At 41.3% G+C, this 19524-nt stretch overlaps 1 protein-coding gene across 2 annotated transcripts in view; it reads right to left on the reverse strand.

The window, feature by feature from the left end:
* The window catches only part of LOC145994371 (uncharacterized), a 947129-nt gene that overhangs the window by 523623 nt on the left and 403982 nt on the right, over window positions 1-19524 (reverse strand). The window contains exon 1 of one of the 2 annotated variants that reach the window (XM_083130492.1): window positions 11727-11789. The exons of the other annotated variant lie outside the window; for it this stretch is intronic. The gene's annotated coding sequence lies outside the window, so the exon portion shown is untranslated. Of the gene's footprint in view, window positions 1-11726; window positions 11790-19524 lie in introns of those variants that run through there. 2 annotated transcript variants of the gene reach the window in all.

Raw genomic sequence — 19524 nt, forward strand, 5'->3', positions numbered from 1 at the left:
TGTTGCATATGAGCTGTGGTGGCTTTAACAAGACAATAAATATTGTGATTTGAATATAATTCGAGATGTGAGATTGATTGATCTATCTCTGCTAGACTAGCTACTCCTCAGTGCACGTCACTGCTCAAATAGGGTTCGAAGCTGTTCTGCTTCGCCACTGATGCTGGCTCCCTAACACTTCTCAACCGCAAAAAACGGCAGAATTCCCGCGGTTTAATAGATTCCACGCGGGTATGGACAACGTGACTGGTTCAATACGGCCACCAGCCCCTTCGACAGGCCTTGTCAGACGTCAAGTTTGTCTGTCTGCATCAGCGTTGCCAACCTCCAGATACGAAAAAGCGCTGTTTAATCTGTAAAATTATGTTAAAAGCTGATAAATTATGCTAGAGTCTATAATTATAATAATGAATTATTACTCTTCTTGATAATTAATAATAGTGATTTATTATTATTATAATTCCTATCGGCCGAGACGACATCAATATTGAACTAAACTCCGTACCAGGCGAACGAGAACAAGTCTCTGCGCAAGAAGCGACGCGAGACGGCTCCACCAATGAACAGTGAGAGAGAAGGGATTGTGTAATGGGCGACGGGAGTTACCAGAGTTCCTCCTTCGCTATGCAGCGTTGCAAACTTTTGAAAAGGATAATACCAAACGCATATGGCAAACGGACCGTATTTTTGTCTCCAGGTCCGTGCGATTGGTTTAAGAATTTCTTAGGGAAATATTAGGGGTAAAACTGCAAGTGAAAATTTTGACAAGCCGTGCATTTAGCGTACGGACTAAGGTTTGGACCGTACTTCAGTACATGTACGGTCAGGACCGTATGGTTCGCAACCCTGCGCTTTCACCATTCGATTTTCCTCCTCCTCTGTAGAGCAGGGCCGCGCAGGCCCTGCTCTACAGTTAGTTGGGATAGGGTATAGAGAAAGTTTGAAATGATAAGTAATTCGTCGGCTACAAAGCGGAACATTTGTTTTATTTGCGCTCCATAACTTTCTAACGAGGTAAACTTAGGAGAATCAAGAAAAGATGAAGAGAAGATGGTGTGATTGGACCAGAAGTAAGATCTGGATATAATTTTATTTTTAAATTTCTCTAATTATCGTCATTTGAAGCGAATATCTCCATTCCATAGAAGCAAGTTTGCAAATTATGCCAGATTTTCCCATTATGCAAACACAGGATGCTGCTAGGTGCCTACGAACCTCAAATTGTGCTAGGTTTAGCATCATTATGTTAGGGTTGGCATCGCTGGCCTGTAGTTCGTGAGCCGGCCAGCCCCAAATCAACTTCCCATTCCCCCCGGCCAAGAATAAAAGCTACCTTTTCCTGACGTGGGGCAGGTTATAGGGTCTGCTGATATTGCAAAACGGTCTACTTCGTGTTCAGTCAAGGTTCACGAAGATTAAAAAGAGTGTTCAGTGGTTGGAAGATACTGGCAGAGGAGATGGGCGTTACCGTTGGTGATAACGCTCTGGAAAGCATGGTCGATGGGGACAGACAGCTCCTCGGAACATGCACTCATTGATAATATTTGAATGGGAACAAAATACCAAGGCACGAATAACTAGGCTTTTCTACATACGTATTCTTCTACATACGTATTCTCACTTGCCGGCTAAAAGTTTTACAGATACAAGGATAAAAGTTTTCCAAAAATCCGGATCAGGTTTATTCACATGTGTACCGTTAATATACATACCATTATCGTAAGGTTGTAAGAGCCACTACATGAGAACGGAACAGCAACGCGCATGCTCAATAAACAATGTTTCTTATTTCCATGTGTGTATTTCGGGTGAAATAAGTACACAAATTGAGTCATGCCGTTGAGACAGCTATGTCTGTCCGGTTGTGGCTGAGACAGCTTATTCAGCAGAGTTAAGCGGCTATGGCAGCTTGACCAACAAAGTTATGCGGCTCTGGCAGCTTTCCTAGAAGAGTTACGCGGCTATGGCAGATTGCCCAGCAGTGTTACGCGGCTATGGCAGATTGCCCAGCAGTGTTACGCGGCTATGGCAGATTGCCCAGCAGTGTTACGCGGCTATGACAGCTTGCCCAGCAGTGTAAAGGCGGCAATGACAGCTTGCCCAGCAGTGTTACGCGGCAATGACAGCTTGCCCAGCAGTGTTACGCGGCAATGACAGCTTGCCCAGCAGTGTTACGCGGCAATGACAGCTTGCCCAGCAGTGTTACGCGGCAATGACAGCTTGCCCAGCAGTGTTACGCGGCAATGACAGCTTGCCCAGCAGTGTTACGCGGCAATAACAGCTTGCCCAGCAGTGTTACGCGGCAATGACAGCTTGCCCAGCAGTGTTACGCGGCAATGACAGCTTGCCCAGCAGTGTTACGCGGCTACGACAGCTTACCGAGCAGAGTTACGCGGCTACGACAGCTTACCGAGCAGAGTTACGCGGCTACGACAGCTTTCCCAACAGAGTTACGCGTCTATGGCAGCTTACCCAGCAGAGTTACGCGTCTATGGCAGCTTATCCAGCAGTGTTACGCGGCTATGACATCTACCAAGCAGAGTTCGAGGCTATGAGAACTGCCCAGCAGAATTACGCGTCTATGGCAGCTTACCCAGCAGTGTTACGCGGCTATGACATCTACCAAGCAGAGTTCGAGGCTATGAGAGCTTGCCCAGCAGAGTTACGCGGCTATGGCAGCTTATCCAGCAGAGTTACGCGGCTATGACTATTACCCAGCCGATTGATTGATTTGCTTCATTTTGCTTCGCTTTTGTGCCACTTTTGGCTAATTTGGAAAGATGGGGATGAGTGATAATGTGAAGAAATTGATGCATGGACACACAAACATCCATGCCCAGGCCGTATTTCGAACCCGGGAACCATGACGTAAATATTGATCATGATTAGAGGTATTTCCAGAGAAGCCTATACTGTACGTTTAAATTTGTGACTTATTTCCCTTTGCGTGAATTTTATTCCTTGCCGGAAGATTCGTACTTGCACTTGAGATATTTATAAATATCAACTGGTGTACACGGTCTTATTCAATTTGTACTACAAACTCCTTTTTCTATTTCGTTCAGATCTATCACAGGAATGCCTCATTACCCCTAAGAAAAATATCGCATTCTTCGGCGTCTTGGAAAATAAGGTGGGCAGAGAAATTGTGTCCAAATGCAGGGGGGAGGGGAGGAGCAATAGCTTGATGAAACGATGTGAACGACGTAAAGAGGTCAATTTAACCATTGACATTGAAACGAACTGCAAATCTATGTGCTAGTGTTGCAATATGCAGATTGGAAAGATATCAGAGAACTGATCATAGGAAATCGAGCACACGAATGCACATTTCCTGATGTACGATGATGCTTTCTCCTTTTATAAGCATAAGCAATAAACCCATGTACAATTTCTGGCTTCAGATAAGATGAATATACTGACGGGTTGAACCACAATGTAATCTGAAGAATAGTAAATCACTCTATGAGTTTATTGAGCCACGTTCTATGGCTTTGTAACTTCTAGTTCCCGTCCAACCGTTTGACGGCGCTAGTGGCTATCGCATATCTTTTTGCACAGGCTATGGTAAACATTCTTATAGATATTGTTCTTGATCCTGTGTTTAATATCTACATATTGCAACACTGTCGTTCCGTCCTTCATGTGGCTTCACATTCAAGGAATACAGTCACTTTACCGCTAGCATGTCATTGCACACAAAAACGTGAAGCATAACTAAACATGGATGCGGGCCCGGCTAAAATGCACGCGGCAGAAGAACGCATTTATAAACTTCCGGAGGCGTGCGTGCATGGATGCTGACAACGGCGTTACGCACAATAAATCCCATGCCTGAGCCGTAATCTTCCATTGTTGAAAAAGAGTGACGTCACTAAAAGAATTCGCAACGGTTAGCAAAATGGTTCTTGTGGAGAAAGACAAACATCCTTGCAAAGGAACAATGTTCAGCACACGTGCTGGTCATGTATAGGCAGTTTAATCGCGAATCAGACAAACATGTAGGATGTCATACACAGGGTGATCAAAAAAGTGCAGAAAGGTCCATTTAAAACAGCTTCGAATAGGATGATTGAGTTCATTTTCCTTCGCTACTGCGCCAGTTTTAGCGAAGAAGAGGATGAATGATGATGCTGAACACAAGCCCCAGAGAGGATTATACTGCCTGTGAATCAACACGCCAGAGACTTGCTAGTCTGCAAAATGCCGCGCCAGGGTGTACTACGTCTTAGGGAGGTTGACATTTGGGTGTTTGGAGAAAGATTCACCTTTTATCCCAGGACGAGTGATATGATATAATCGAACCTGGGACCCTTTGCGTCGTGGTGCGTTGTGCTAACCATTCCGCCACATAGGTCGGTGTATATTTGTACCATCATCTATTTCATCAGTACATTATCCATATTCGCATTTGGGATCAACCCAGGAGGTAGAAAAGCCACGTAAAATAACTCCCCATATTCATTTGTTTTTTTTAGTCCACATTATGCACAGTAAGGCTAATTGGAACTGGACATACAGTTTAAAGTGGGATCCAAACCAGTATGTGCCTCCACCAGTTATCGAACCCGGGACCCCTTGATTACAAGGCGACAACCCTACCACTGCGCCACAGGGGAGGCCCTAACTTCCCATATTGTTCTACAAATATTATTTTCTCGTTCATAGCTTTGGTTACGTTTAAACTTATCAGCCCACCTCCCCCCGATGGCGCAGTGGTAGCGTCGTCGCCTTGTAATAAAGGAGTCTCGGGTTCGATACCCAGTGGGGCACATATGGTTCGGATCCCACTTTAAACTGTAGGTCCAGTCCCGATTAGCCTATCTGTGCATAAAGTAGACCCAAATCAACAATACCATTCAACAAAACACAGAAAATAATCATAACGATGCACAGATTTGCATCCTATGTACATGAAGGCAGACTCAAAAGAACCTCTACCACAAAATTTGGTAATTGACATTAAACGCACGGCAATTTTCATGTAAATAACTCAACGCACGCACGCGATAAGGCTACACTTGCAGAACAGAATGTTAAAGGATGCTTTGATGACAAAAGAAGCTGACATCCTCACCTGATACACGAAGATAACAACGAACAGATAAAACAACAACACAAGATCACGTGACATCAATTTGTTACGACAGAAAGAAACCACCGACGCTTTACAGCACAGTCACGTGAAACTTAATTTATCGCAACAAAGAACAGGCATGGGGAGACTGATAAAGCAATGGCAAGGCAAAAGCGATCGAGTCCACCGGCGACATGCATTTTTTTTAACAACCTCTACGGTAAAGATAAGCATATTTCCAAACCTGGATGAGATCGTTAATTATTTTAGTTGTAGCCTTTAAGATGGGTTGTGGTGTTCGTGCAAAAGAACTGGTGGCCTGTCATGTATAAAGTTCAGTATAGCAGCTAGAGGTCAGAGAACGCCCTCGATCAACCAGTCTGCCCCTTTTACTTCCCCTAAAGGAACAAGAAGAATATAGTTTCCTTCTAGCCCAATTTAGTTTAGTGCTCATACGGGCACTTCAAAGCTGTAGCACAATTTCCCATTGTGCCATTACACACACGCATATGCTACATAAATCGAATTCTACATATGCCTATAAGTACGTAAGGAACAGGGTTACTGATTACTGCGTCTTTTGTTTGGTTTGAGTGTATGTCCACTTTATGCACAGAGGGATAACCTACAGTTTAAATTAGCAAATATGTGCCTCCAGCGGGTATCGAACCCGGACCCTGTTGATTACAAGGCGACGACGTTACCACCATATCTCGAAATATGTTTCGGGGGGGATCCGAATGAAGTGTCTCAGGAATAAAATAATAGTAATAATAATCCTTGGTTCGACAGCCCTTGTAAGGGTCTTGGTCTATCTCATATAATAATAATAATAATAATAATAATAATGTTTAAATTAAAATAATTATTAAATCAAATTAATACTAATTACCATACATAAATTAATATATTATTATTATTACACGAATAGGTAAAAATACTGTATAAGAATAGAGATATAACAGGGCATATTCATTACGTACATAGCTTACCTGTAGTTAAGATCAGAAAAATTTACATAAGAAACAAGTGTCCTGGGAATGAAATTAATGTCAAATAGATGAATAATTGAATACTTATCGAATAACAAAAATGATGTTACATGTAGTTGCAGAAAAGTAAGTTTCTGATTAATATTTTATGCATATTATTTTGAGTAGTAGTGAACATAAATCTTCTTTGTAGTGTCATTCAAAGCCGTTTGATCCCAATATAATCCTTGCCTTCCAAAAAGTTCAGAGGAAATTATACAACACAGGCTAAACTAATATATTTTTCATTATTTTAGTACTTGATAAGTCTCTCGGGGCGTTCCGGACCCCATGGACCCCCCCCCTAAATACGTCCTTGATTAGCACTACATCTTCGGGGAGGTCATCTTTTGTAGATAACCACTTTAGGGTGTCCAGGAAAAGTTTTAACCTGCAATTTTTCTGTTGATTTAAGTCACACTGAATCAATTAAAGAAAATATAAATATTCTATATTGGGCATGTGTAAATTGTTACAAACAGTGTACGAATTAAAAAGGGGGGATGCTGGGGATTCCTCCCTACAAAAATATTATATCCCCGAAATAAAATAATTTTTATCCCCTTCGAAGAAAATTTTATTTAGAGCAAGCATGTAGTATATAAAAAAAGTGGTGTTCCACTGTGGTTTACATGAAGGCGTATAGTCACACTTTCTTGATCCCGGCCGAATGTGAGGGTGATGTGATCAGCATTACGCCCCTGGTCGCCTTGACCTCCCAGAGTTTCCTCCAGGTACCCACTTTATACGACGTTGGGTGGGCGCCGGAGCAGCTTGAACAGATGGAAAAAATTGCCGTTATCACCCGCCGGAGATCGAACCCGGGTCTTCCGCATGGTAGTCAGACGTAAAGCATGTAGCATACCATTTCCTAACTACAGAAAAGGCAACTGAAAAATCATAATGATCCAGTCATCAGAGATGAAACGTATACAGCCTCGTGGATTAAAGAAGTACATCGTTCTGCAACTGATCATCACCGAACCGATGCAGCAACACGCTGTGGTACCCTTGACCCTCTGTACTCCCTGGAGAAAGTGAAATATCTTGCATGTTTATGAACATTTTGTTGTTTATGAACGTTTTCAGTGGATTTTTGCTCGCGGAAATGTGTTGTTGTGAAGTACAGTAAGTCCGTTACCTTAGAGTGTCACTTTACCGTGTAGCAGAACACACCGAAGGCTTCGTGCAAGTGAATCTAGCACCCAAAACGACTATCCAAAACAGCAGCTATAATTTTACGTAGTTAGGGTAGGATTGTTAGGTTTGGTACTGATACTTATTTTCGATGTGTTCTTTCGCTATTGTAGTGTACATCCAGGGGCGCCGACTTGTCAAAGTTATTGGGGGGGCTCTGACCACTGAAATAAATGAATGATTGACTCACTCCCTCCTTTTTTATAAATAAAAATTACGTCTTCGTATAGCAGTTTTTAAGCAGATATTATATTCCTCATGCAAATGAAATGTAACATGAAAGACGCATGTCTGCTCATTTGTTTATTAGCTAACAATTAACATTTTTATTTAAAAGTAGGCTATGTATTTACATTAAGAGGGCAACATAAAAGTTTTAGGCCGGCCTCGGTAGCCGAGCGTGTTGGGTGGTCGACTCAACTCGCTTTGATCCGGAAGTCTCGGGTTCGAGTCCCGGCGAGGACATAGGTGTATTTTAATGTCCGCAACAGACTTGTAAAGAAAGGACATGTGACGGGGCAAAGAACCTTAGTGTTGACGTACCCATAAAAATAGCGAATATTTACAATATTTAACAGTTTTATATAATTGTTGACATAAATGCTAACACAAATTGCAGGCAAATAGTTTTACTTTTTTGTTCTTGCTACAATATTTTACTTCTTAAATTTAATTTTGCAATAATAAATGAACACATAGCACGCCGTGCTTTAGCAATAATGCCTTTGATCATAGCCGTTCCCGCTTTTGCAATACAGACTTTTCATAAGCTTTCCTTGCGTACTTTACTGCAAGCCAGTGTTAACTAAACTGAAAGACTTTAGAATTATTTTCCCCTTATTCTTTGGACTAGATGAAGAGAAAAAAGGTAAAGGTAAAGTGTTCCCCTGTGCATAGCACCACGCCATGAAGGCGTATAGGGGGTGTGGGGGTAACGCCCCACACTTTCTTGATCCGGTCGTGAGTGGGGGTGATGTGATCAGCATCACGCCCCTGACCGCCTTTACCCCCCAGGGTTTCCCCCAGGTACCCATGTTATTCGACGCTGGGTAGGCGCCGGGGCCGCTTCCACCGTTAGAAAAGTTCCCGGATTTGAACCGGCCGGGGATCGAACCCGGGACCTTGAGCATGGTAGTCAGACGCGTTACCGACTGAGCCACCGCGGCCATTAACTAAATATCGTACATATCAATATTGCCTGAAAGTCATGTTTACGACCTCAAATTGTTCAGAATTCACTAAACAACATACTGGTATAATTGTCATATCACCTCGTTATTTTGAAACACTTTTTAGTAAAAATGTTAACAATACTCATAATTTTATACTTAGTGCATAGTATTAAGTCATGTGTTTTGCTGTCTCCGTTCATAGCCCCCCCAAAGTTGATGGTTTAGAGGTCTCAGCCGCCCAAAGTTGAAGGTTTAGCGGTCTCAGCTCCCCAAAGTTGATGGTTAACGGTCTCAGCCCCCCAAATTTGATGGTCTAGAACATTTCAAATGTGTATTTAAAGTTAAGTTCATGTGGCACAATTCAGAGTAAACTTTACAAGAGAAGCAAAATAATACATTAGATCCTCTCAAGCAAAATTATTTGAGGGGCTCTGCCCCCACATCATTAACATTGGGGGGGCTCGAGCCCCCCCCAAGCCCCATGGAGTCGGCGCCTATGGTACATACAAACAGTTTGTACTAACAAAAAGCGCGAAAGTACTCAGATATTGCAGATGTTAACTTACGTGCGCAATTCTTTGGGACCAAATATCTCCGTTATTTGTGTTTTCATAACGCTGGAACCACTTTTAACTTAATAAAACATTGAAATCTGTCGATTAAAAATAAATCGACGTCTTTCTCGAGGGGGAGTTTTCATTGCATAGTGCTGATATTTTATGTATTAAAGTGTTCCCAAGACACTGGAAAGTAGATTACATGGGCATTAGTTTTGAAATTGGCAATAGAAATTTGGTCAAGTTTACTGTGTTACTAGTTCACTAGCTATGTTTGTTAGTTTGCGTTTTCTTAGGATATTACAGTTTCTACATTATGTGAAGTTTAGTTTACCGATTGGTAAGATATAGCTACAAATTTGCATACACCAAAAAAACTACCTCCAGAAATTAAATCACAAATATGGCACTGAGAAAGCATACCACCCCCCCCCCCCCAGCAAAAAGTTCAATTCGCACAGTGACTTGAACACGCTACTTTCCAGAACATTATTCCCTCAAACCCCCTATCACACACATTAAAGCACACACATTAGTTTCTCCACACATTCCTGACGAAACTGTACAGCTTGTAAAAATTGTTTACATTTGGAACTGAGACTGTCAGCTCGCACAATAATCTCACCCTCCATCCCTCCCTCAACCTCCATATTCACTTCATATTGCTAATTACAAAATCTAAAACGCCAGGATAAAGTATAATACAACTAATCTATCCTTAGGAACTTGATTAACTGATTTTAATTTATTTCACTCTGCTTTTTCTGCCATATTTGGCTAATCGCGATGATGAGGATGAATGATGCTGAGGTGAAACTGAAGAAAGAACAATTACAAACACACGTGGACAGGGAACAACACGAGCCTCACGGACGATTTTACCGGCGGTGTTGTGAGTAAATACGCCAGCGCCTCGTTAGACTGCAGAATGCAGTACAGGGTGTACTGCGTGGAAGATGTTGGTATTTGGGTGTCTTGAGAAATGATCACACCTCTCCTACAAGGCAATCTCCGTGGCGGAGTGGTTAGCACAGCGTGTAATGTTGCCAGGTCTCCAGGGTTCAAATCGCGGCTTGGGCACGGAAGTTCTATCAATTTAATGATACGTATTATCACATCCTTATCATCGATATTAGCTAATAGAGGAACAAAAGCGACGCTAAATAACAATTACAAATAAACAAATATGAACATAACCACTCACTAGGGGCTACCAGATAGCGTATTGGTAACGCAATCGCCTTGCAACCGAGTGTTCCCGGGTTCGATCACTGGTATGGGAACATTGCACAAGGGTTCGGATCCCACTTACAAACTGTAGGTCTAGTCCCGATGGCCTCCTCGAGAATTACGTCGATTTTACTTAAATCTACAGATTTCAATGTTTTACGTAATGTAAAAGTGGTTCCAGCGTTAGGAAAGCACAAACAATGGAGATATTTGATTCCAAAGAATGGGCCACGTAAGTTACTGAAGTGTACTGAACACAACGTAACGAATACGGTAAAATTTTCGTATCCGCAAAACGTATTTCTTCAATTTTACAGGAGAAATTACTTACCGAATGCAGTTTCTTTATAATTGTGGTCGGGGAAGTGTTTTCTCGCATTGTTCATTTAATTTTGCCGGTAAATCATCTATTTTTCGATATAAATGTGTGACCGATGCACGAAAGCTCTTGAATCCATTTACTTCCAGGTGGATGTAGCCTGTGTGTGATGACGTGATCCCGATCAATCCCGGTCAGTGTTTCCAAACACGTGTTTTTTTGTAACTAAAGAAGGTACTTTTCCGCAAATGGTTCGTGGGGCTATGTGTCAATGGTTCGTTTTTCGAAACCAATTTTTAACTATTGTAACCTATACGTGACCCTACCTAACCTAACTTTACCGGAAATGGTTCGTGGGGCTATTTATGAATGGTTCGTGGGGCTATCCGTGAATGGTTCGTGCGGCTATTTATGAATGGTTCGTTGGGTTTTCGAACCTGGAAAAAAAATACAAAATCAGTAACACGAAAGTAGGTATTTTTCGATGAAGAAGGTTGCAACACTGCATAACTGATCATGGACAACGCTAGTCAATATTTCTACGCCATATTGCGTGTAACGCAAGCGAAAACGAACAAACAAGAATTACTAGATATGTCGAAAGTTGAGATTATTTGCGTGAAAAAAAGGAAATGGCAACTTCAAGAATCCTTAGGAATGCAGAATACGTAAGTACCAATGTGAAAAGGAAGAAAATAAAGGAATTTCAGACGTTCGGTGCTTACTGAAATTTTACCAATGTTTCACTTTCTCCAGGGGGTACAAAGGGCCAAGGATACCCAGCGCGCTACAACGTCACGGGTCGAATCCCGACCTGGGTGTTCTTTGTGAGTGTCCCTTCATCAATTTCACATCACCACTCATCCTCAAAGTCGCGATTAGCCAAATGTAGCAGAAAAACTAAATAACAAAAATCAAATTCAGAGGTTCCGTGTTCTAATACCGGTCCAGGTACCTTATTCATTCTCACTGGTCAAACGTAGACAGTAAAGCGGCTAAAAATAACAAGAATATAATATTCGCTGTACCGTAGCTGACACCACGTGCATTTACTAGACTCCTTGACAACCAACCGTAGCGAAACATAAAAAGATAACACTGCTAACAACAGAAAAGTGGCCAACAAATTAGGTCCCCACTTACCGTGTTTCCTGGCAGAGGCGAGGCACTTGAAAGAACGTCCACACGCGAGGGCACAAGTCGAACTGCCACCGATAGCACAGATTTCCATTGAACCAAGTCGCGGGGGTAAATACTGACGGAAGCATACTCGGCTCCGAGTGTTTGAAGGTCGCGCAGTCCGTGGCTGTCTACATCGGTGCAAGCAGATCGTCGCCGTCATCGTAATATGACTACGGAGCACAGTCAGCTCTTCGTGTTTACGAGAAAGGCTTTTCAGGGCCAGCGCCAGACCGTGGAAGCCGAGGGTTGTTGACCGACTCCCGTCTACTCTCGTGGGAAGAAAAGAGACTCCCCCTATCGAACGGTGATCGACTATCGATAAGAAAATCGACAAGAATGAATTTGCATTTTTATTATTTTACGTCGCATTTCTGATACTTTTGGCGACTCGCGACGATGATGATGGGGGACGCTTGGTGAATGGACACTCAAACCCTTGCCCAGACTGGGACTCAATTGATTGATTGAGTTGGGGGTTTTAAGTCCACGTTTGGCACAGTAAGGCTAAACGGGACTGGACCTACAGTTTAAAGTGGGATCCGATATGCCTCCACTGGGTATCGAACTAGGGACCCCTTGATCACAAAGCAACTGAGACTCGAACTCATGAACTCCGGTGACGAGATCGAAAGTCGACAACTTATCGCACCCTTCTCAAACACCCTTTTTCGTCAAACACCACCCTTCAACTTGTGTGGCGTCACAGAAACTGATGTGTAGTTATGGTTAGAGCCCGAAACCTAACATGCTAAACCAAACAACGACAGCAATCCGCCACTACGTCAAAAGACCAAGGGCGGGGCTTGGGCAAGAAATGTAGTTTGAGTGATACCTCCTGTGATACACAATCGTTTTTCACTTTGTCACAAGCTTTTTTCACTGCCACTTTATGCACAGACAGGCTATCAGGACTGCACTTACTGCTTGAAGTGGGATCAAAATCACTCTTCATTGTGCTTCCATCGATTATCGAACCCGGGACCGCATTATTACAAGGCGACGCCGTTACCATTATTATAATTATTAATTGAGAGGAAAACTCCTATGCGTTAAGTTTCCCACCACCTCATCGTCACATCAATTATAGGTAACTCAATTGTTCTACTGTTTCATTCAGGACTTCAGGACAGACAAACACTAACATCCATGTCTTAACCGGGACTCGAACCTAGGATACCTGCCATCGTAGCGCGCTGTGCTAACCACTTCGCCACAGAGGTCGACAATAACCATTACACTATTAGGTAGACCCGACCACTACCATTGAGTATCTCCATTCATCTTCTGAATGGATAAAAAATCAGTTTGTGACTCAGAAAAACTTTACGCACTGAAATAAGGACATACGAGAGTATTTACAGGGTCCTGCGCTCTTCCGCATATGCGTGTGCATGGGAGGGGGGAGGCAAGAGAGGGCAATTGCCCCTCCTAATCATGGACGTCCGCAGATTTGTCCAAGAAGGGGGAAACAAGGTTTCCGAGGGAGGTAAGCGAGGCATAATACCACCATAAGATTGTTGCCCCTTCAAAGAATACCACTTAAGTTCGAAATTATCCCGTTTCTGGATCCCTATTATATAATTAATGTAAATTACTGTGATTGAAATGAAGTTATATGTGTGAAATATATACTTCTAGGTTCACATTCATTTTCCAGGGGGAAGTGTGGCCATCCTTGCTCCCTTCTTTCCAGACATCCATGCTCCTATATTAGTATACTTTCACCAAGAAATTTAGTGCAGAGGAATCTTATCACTGTTATTAAACGATATTATACTAAGAAAATGAAGTATTTTCAAACCGATGAAAGCTCCAAGCAACTACGGGGAGGGGATACATTATTTCCTTTGTAATCGAAGAATCCCGCTTCCTTCTACGTATAGCAAATTTCTTGTTATTAACACTCTTACAAGCTTTATTTGTCAGTTATGCTACTCCTATGTTGCTTCATTTAATATATACATTCGTACATAATATATTACGTCGAAAATTACACTAAGGAGATTTTCAGTGGATCCGGATACACACACTGTATACGCCCCTGTTTCGTACGAATCAATACAATAAAACAGCGAGATGGTGAAGTTTTTCTTTCCCGACTGAACTTTCATCAAGGCTTCCCCCCCCCCCTTTAATCAGAGGGTCTGCGAACGCCTATGGTCTTCCGCATCGGCAATAGACAAGATTTTACTGAGGAGCTCACTTACTCATTGAAGCACGTTTGTGTGATTCACGTGGATAGTTTTGCACAGTGTTGCCAACTCAGGAGATCACATTTGAAATTACATTGGTAATGAAATACTATCAAAATCTGAAGACGAAAACTTATAATCCTGAGTTGAAAGTTGAGTCGTTGATGAAATCGCCATGGCCTTATTACCCTGCAATGAAATAATTCCTGTGATTCCCAGAAGCATTCAGGAAGCCATGTCTCGTTGGAAGGCGGGCAAGGAAATGGATTTGCTAAGTTGGCAACCTCACCGGTACAAATGTTAACATTCTGCCTTATCTAGAAGTTACGTCAGTATGACATGTTTCTCTCTCACTGAGTCTACACCTGTTCTTCATACAATGTTGCCAACAGCACATACACGGTGAATCTAAATTTTCATTACGGACTTTGAGGGCTTTTAGTGGGGACCTAAACAATTAAGTTTTACATAGGAACTCAAGTCCGGAAAAAAAGCAAAACACCACCACAACACACGTTGAACTCTCCCGTGTTTTCGGTGCCAATGACCAGGGTATAAGTACGTTGGCCTGCACGTTCCCTGGACTTGCCTCCGCTCGATTATTTCCTGGGGGGGCACATGAAGAGCATGATTTACGAGAGCCTGGTGGTATCGGAGGAAGACGTGCTGGCGCGGGTTATGGCAGCGGCGGATGTTGGACTAGATGTGGGAGTGTTCAACGTGTGTTGTGGTGGTGTTTTGCTTGTAGCGGGCAAACGATATGTTTCCCGACATGAGTTCCTATGCAAAACTTGTCCGTTTTGGTCCCCACAACAAGCCCTCAAAGGCTGTAATGAGAATTTAGATACACCCTGTATATATGACCAGTGTGGCATCAACAATTCCAGCAAAGGGGAATATACCAGTGACTTCTTGTGAAGTGAGTTTTTGTTTTTGTTTCAAGTCCACTTTATGCACAGATAGGCTAATCAGGACTCGACCTACAGTCTAAAGTAGGGTCCGAACCACTGCATGTCTCCAACAGTTACAGAATCCGAGACCCCTTGATTACAAGACGACTTCTTGTGAGGATGGCCTGATATAAACACAGGAATGAATGTGTGCGTTTGCACAAATTAAAGAACCTATTGGGCTCGAAGACCAGCCCTCCCTCTCAAATCCCAAGCTTGTACAGTCACAGGACACTTCTAGTTTGTAACAATCCCATGATCGATACAACCCAGAAGTGTTCATGACTGTACAAAATTAAGCACCAAAATTTAATGGATATCGTTCATTGTGTATGAAAATGGATATAGCATATCTGAGCTAATGCGTGTCTTTTTAGTTCTTCAATTTCTTAGTTTCTTTCAATCCCACCCCAGTGTCTGACACAGAGAGTATTACAACGTCGAACTGATCTATTCAAATAAGGGGACATTTCCAAAATTCCAGACATAAAATTCTTGTGCCATTTTAAGTTAGGAGTAGCATTTTTACTGCATCCCACACACTCCTTGTTTGAAATGGCGGAATCCAACAAACTGAAAGTAAGATAGAATCATCCGGGGAAACCTATTTTTTTTATTCAATTCTGACCTAATCTGGAACATTTGTTTAGAATTACTAAATAGCTTAGTCAAAATTTCTAAATTTAGTAAAGACTCGGACTCATTTGTTCAAAATTGCCATAAAAGTATAATTTAGTAAAGACCCTACTCGCTTGGTTACAATTACCACAAAATTTAGTCAAATTTACCAGATTTACTAAAAGCTTGGGTCCATCTGTTTCACAGAAAAAAAAGTTTTGTTTAGAATAAACGGAAAATAGATTCTGGCAAACAAATAATTGTTGAAATAGGTGGCAAACAAATTATTCACCAGAAGCAAATTATTTTAGTATTTGTGCATATTAGTTTAGAATTACCAAAGAGTTTGGTCTAAATTACCACATTTAGTAAATGCTACATTTTTTTGTTTGTAGTTATTAAAATGCTTAACAAAACATGTTCTGTTAATTCAAACAAATTATTTCTCTGTGTAGAATTACCAAATATTTCAGTCAAATACACCAAATTTAGTAAAGGCTCAGGCGCATTTGTTTGGAATTTCAAAAAAAATAATCAAAATTTCCAAAGTTATTAAAGGCTTTGGCTTAAATTTTTAGAATTATCAAATAATTTAAGCAAAATTTCAAAGTTTAGTAACGACTTTGGATCATTTGTATAGAATCACCAAATAATTTAGTAAAAATTTCCAAATTTAGTAAAAGCTGTGGCTAATTTGTTTAGAATTACCAAATAATTTAGTCAAAGTTTCCTAATTTAGTAAAGGTTAAAGTCAATTTATATAGTATTACTAAGTATTTTAGTAAAAATTACCAAATTTACTAACGTGTCTGACTAATTTATTTACAATTATCAAATAAATTAGTCATAAGTATCAAATTTACTAAAGTCTCAGAGAGTATTCCAACGTCGAAACTGATCTATTAAAATTTGTTTTACTAAATTATGTAGCCTAAATTGCCAAATTTAGCAACAACTACTATGCACCCTTTTAGACCGTGAAGGGTGGTTGAAGGTTTTATGTTCCTAGTACTAAAACATTCTCTGTTACGTTTTAAAACGATTAAAGTTCAGGAAAACAGAAATAAAATGCGCGTTCCATTTTATTTAAATTTCTGGACATAGTCAACACGGCCAATATAAGAAAATAAAAACATTAATTTCCCGGTCATTTATTTCGCTTTATTGCCAGAGGCATTGCACTTTAATAAGCTTTAAAAGGGAATAAGATATATCTCCGAGTGCAATTGCCTGGTTTACAGATCATAACATATTCGCCATATATATTGCATGATGAATATGTTTAAGAATTGCGAGTTAAGGTTGTAAAACTAAGCAGTATATAAGCCGTGATTTATACTTTTATATAGGCAACCTTGGCAACGCAGCAACCAGAAACCAACCACTGTCTTTAGCGTCTTCTTTCAACTCAAATTCTCATTCATTCCAAGCAAGAAACAGATGAAAAAAATAGAGAGAGAGAAGGACTTTGGAAGCGAAATCGGGCAGAATCCATGCCGTTTCCACGCTGCGGCAGTCACTGCAATGTGCGTTAAGGCACGCGCGTGAAGCTACTACGCATGTGCGTTTCCTTATCTGGAAGTCCTAGAGAGGGAGAGAGAGAGAGAGAGAGTACCTAAGCTCCAGTGGCCTGGAATCTTGCCCGAATCAATGGCAGTTGGGATTGCCATGTGCGTGCGTTGGTGAAAGTGGGAGGAGGGTATGTGAAATTTCGAGATTAATGGCACATCCAAAGGAGGGGGAGGGGGGGCTGAATGAATTTAATGTGGGAACAAAAAGTGAATTGCTTTTACTCTGTTCTCTTGTTTAATGATAAATTTACATAAATGGAATTCTTGAATACGCCCACATTCATATGGACTTTTATCTATATTTAGATTCCTAGAGGATAGAAGAAATACATATATTCAAATGAGCCATACGCGTTAATTTGCTGTATTTTCAGCTTCCCGTTATAAAGGTGAAGTTATCACCTTTTGCATTTACTGTATAGTCAGGTAATTGCGCAGAGACGTTCTTTGGTTTAGGGGTAAAAAGTCGGTGTGGTTTGTTTGATTGATTGATTGATTGGCTTTATTTTACTTCGCATTTTGTGCCACTTTTGGCTAATTTGCGAAGATGGGGATGAGTGAAAACATGATGAAATTGATTAATTTGACACTCACAAACATCCATGCCCATGCCGGGGTTCGAACCCGGGACCCCTGGCGTCGTAGCGCGATGTGCTATCCACTTTTTTTTTCTTTTTTTTTTTTTTGAAAAAGGAAATACCCCCTACACGGAGGTATCCCTCACCATTCACTCTTTTTCTCACTTTTACACTTTTCAATTCTTACATTTTTCTTTGTTTCTTATCAACTGGACGAACACAAATACCCATGCCTTACCCGGAACTCGAACCCAGAACCCCTGGCGTTGTAGCGCGCTCTGCTAACCACTTCGCCACGGAGGTCGACACTTCGCCACGAGGGCGGCTTATGTGGTTTGAGTATGATTCTGCATGTTCTGTATTTGATGCGATTTTTGTTACTTACCGTCGTTTCTTTCTTTATTTATTTATTTATTTATTGAGAAAATTGCAGATACAGCACGTAGCCATTTTACACTGAAATTAGTAACAATGAAAAGATCAATAAAGAAAAAAAAGAAAAATAACAAAATAAGACAAAATATTAATATAAATAAGTCAAGATAGCACAATTAAATATTATTTAGCAACATATGTTCTGGTGGTTGACCGAAAGGCGTACTCTGTGGAAAATACATCAGCACTTGATGGGAGGTCGTTATATTGACCTTGATCGCATCGGTGAGGATGAGTAATGATGTAAAATTGAGGAAAGGACACTTACAAGGAATACACATGGCTAGGTCGAGATTCGAACCCGAGACCCCTGACGTCTAAGCGCGCTGTGCTAACCACTTAATCACGGAGGTAGGCTAAAACCAGTGTTGTTAATGGTCCAGGAACCCATAAGTTCTAATGGGTTCCGTAACAGAACCGGAATCATTTTTCTCGCACAATTTAAATTCGGTTCAAGTTGCGTCTTGTCTCATTTCAATACGGAACTTGGACCGTATTTAAATTAACCCGGAAAAAAGATCCCTGGACCGTATATAAATTCATCCTGAGAAAAGGTTCCTGGACCGGATTAAAATACTTTACAGATAACAAGGTTCTTTACGGTCCAGAACCCATTTACGATTGCTAATTTTCTTGGACCGGAACTGAATTTATTTAAATATCTAGGACCTTTAACAACCCTAGCTTAAACTACAGCTTGTAAGTTATTCTCCTCTTTTGGTAGTCAAATTAAGAGGTCAATGATAAGTGTAATCATTCATGACACGGCAAAGGTTCGAACCGAACACCACCTCTTGACTTCTCGGTACGTCACTCTACCCGCTATCGGAACTGACGGCTATTTACGCCACTGCCCTTCCCTTTTTTCTCATTATCATGATGTACTGCCGAACTATGTGGCGGAGTGGTTAGCACAGAGCGCTACGACGCCAGGGTTCCCGAGTTGGAATCCCGGCCTGGGCTTCGGTTTTCTTTCCGAGTGTGCGTTCATCCGTTTCATCATAGCATCACTCATCCTCGAGATCTGAACCTTTACGAAATGTGCTTCCTCCAGGATCGAACGTAGTCTCCTTGATAAGAAAACAACAGTGTCATCGAGGAGACCTTTAAATTCTACAGAAGTAGCAAAAATATAGTTATAGAAACTAGGGTTAGTCGTTAGACCAAAACTGACCGCAAGCTCAGTAAAATAAGGCAAATGAAGCAATATTCCCTCTTGGCAAACAAATCGGATATCAATGATAAAATAAGGCTCGAACCTAGCAGACCTTAACTTCGTCATGCTGCCCGGTATCGGCGGTGAGAGTTATTTATTCGCATTCCCCATTTATTTTTTCCCATTATCGTGCTCATTCCTTGTGGAACTCATGTAAAAAAAATGGCAAGATATACAGCAGAGGTTGTGGTGTGACCGT

This window comes from Lepisma saccharinum, chromosome 1 (assembly GCF_977018435.1).
Source record: "Lepisma saccharinum chromosome 1, izLepSacc3.1, whole genome shotgun sequence".
NCBI classification, from domain to species: Eukaryota; Metazoa; Arthropoda; class Insecta; order Zygentoma; family Lepismatidae; genus Lepisma; species Lepisma saccharinum.